Source organism: Adiantum capillus-veneris, chromosome 7 (assembly GCF_014529385.1).
Source record: "Adiantum capillus-veneris isolate H3 chromosome 7, ASM1452938v2, whole genome shotgun sequence".
Lineage (NCBI taxonomy): Eukaryota > Viridiplantae > Streptophyta > Polypodiopsida > Polypodiales > Pteridaceae > Adiantum > Adiantum capillus-veneris.
Window position 1 is genome coordinate 151,822,336 of NC_140937.1, and position 2,138 is coordinate 151,824,473.

A 2,138-nucleotide genomic window follows, 5' to 3' on the forward strand; every position below is an offset into this window, starting at 1 on the left:
CAAAATGGCATTCAGCTCCTTTAATCCATGATCTACATGGACTCCATCCTAGCTACTTTGTTTTGAAATGAGGACCAACAGTGATCTCATGAATGATATCCTCAATGCAAATAATTCCATTTTTCCCAAGTGCCTGCTCAATATTAGAGTTATCTGTCAGAGGAATTCTTTGCTTGTTAACTTCCCAAACCCTCTCTTGTAAATCAACTCTTTTACGCTCTTCAAGTTAGGATACCCATACGTAACATAGGGCTCCACCCTTCTAAGCATGCTGATGGTTGCCTTATTCACTTTCAAGAACACGACATTGAAGATCTATCTCAATCGAAGAAGCTGTAAGATCTTTCGTGTCTTGGGCTGCATATCATTGATACCTAGGATCCGAATGACAGTAACTTTGCTTCAAGATCAACATAGAAGCCTCTCTTCAGCTTGGCCTCCCGCTTCAGCCTGATTAGGTTCGTCTCCTACTGACAATACTCCACACACACACAAAGATGGGCTCAATGCTTGGCGGCCTTCCTTATAAGTACTCCATGGTTTTCCATTTCTATGAAACTGAGAATGCATATGCTTCCAACAATGGTTTTGCCATTGTCTGGCTGAAAATGATGGGGCTGGTTTACAACAACCTCAGAGTTTCCCACTCTTGCTCATGTTGCTAAAGGCATCGAGCCTCCTCGGCTGCCTCAAATTACTACTCGGTTGCCTCTTGCCTCTAGTCTCATTAGCTTCTAATTTCATTACCTTATAATCTAATGACCTTCCGCTTCGAATGGCAAGACTCTGGCATTGATCTTCTATCTCAATCTCGGCAGCAACAATGACAGCAGTGGCTGCCCCCAATGATGGCGCGTTGTCTCTCTCCCGGCAGTGGCTGTCCTCAATGGAGATGGCACGCTGTCTCTCCCTTTCTCTGATCATCCCCCAGTACAGATGGCGCTCTGTCAGATGCATAGTACCTATAGTTGTGGGATGCATCTGCAAGAGTATTGCTGTCAACATATACATGTGTTTGGAAATGATGTTATTGCTCTCTTTCTCTCAGCCCCAGTGGAGATTGCATTCTGTCTCTCTCTCTTTCCTCCTCCAATACACTCCCAATAAGGTTTTCTTTACACACATGTTCTAATCCAGCAATTCAGTGGGGCAGCTGGTAGAGATCAAGAGTTGGTACAGAGTGCTTACGACAGGCATAGAATGAGCAACATCAAAAGAATGCAAGTGTGCACCGGCACGGGTATTGTCGGGTGCGACAATGGCGGTGGGGCCGATTTGCGACACAGATTCAAAACCCCGTCACCAAAGAGCGCAAGTGGCTAGGCACATTCGAGACCGTGCTGGAAGCTGCATTTGCACATGATCGTGCAGCAATTGCGATGCGGGGTCCTGAGAGCGCGCGCACCAATTTCCCTACTTGGCTCTACCTCCCCCACTATAGTACTGAGCTGAGGCATGAGCTGCAAGCACCAGCTGTGCACTTCAGAGATTATACCCCCTCTACACCCAGATCGAGCCTTCAGTACAATATGCTGCATGCCTACACTCCAAACTTACTGCCCTCTTCTGCACCTCTTAATCTTCCCCACAACATTAAAGATTCAGAGCACATCTATGTCCCATATGCTGGTAAGTGCTTTAATCTCACAGCCTAGTATATTCCTGATGCATCTACTGCCGCCCCCAATTCTTCACCCCTTCTAAATGCTAATTCCTTTGTGTATAATCTGCGTGCCGAATTTAAGTAGTGGCTAATCCCAGCCTCGCCTTCTAACTTGCCTTCCGTTCACCATAACTATATAGGTACGCTGCAGCTTCCTTACCCAAATCTTGGAAATACTGGCCATACACAATATTTTGCACGTGTAGCATTAGGCAATAATCGGTGAGCATCGCCCTATCAATCCTTCCACTATCGAGCACACCTTAGCGCTGGCGCAGCTTGGCGGTGATTAGCGGTGAGGTGAGGTTGCAACGATGGCAAGGATGGCAGTGAGGTTTGGTTTTGTTTTGGCAGCGATGGCGGTGAAATGGCAGCGATGGCCATGCAGGTCTGATTTGGTTTGGCAGTGAGCAGCGATGGCCTAGGTGTGGCAGCGATATTGCCGCGCCTCTCTCTCTCTCTCTCTCTCTCTCAT

The 2,138-nt window shown here is 47.2% G+C and overlaps 1 pseudogene; it reads right to left on the reverse strand.

Moving 5' to 3' along the window:
• Positions 1 to 52: 52 nt before the first annotated feature.
• On the reverse strand, positions 53 to 924 carry LOC147454819 (large ribosomal subunit protein uL30x pseudogene; annotated as a pseudogene).
• Positions 925 to 2,138: the final 1,214 nt, after the last annotated feature.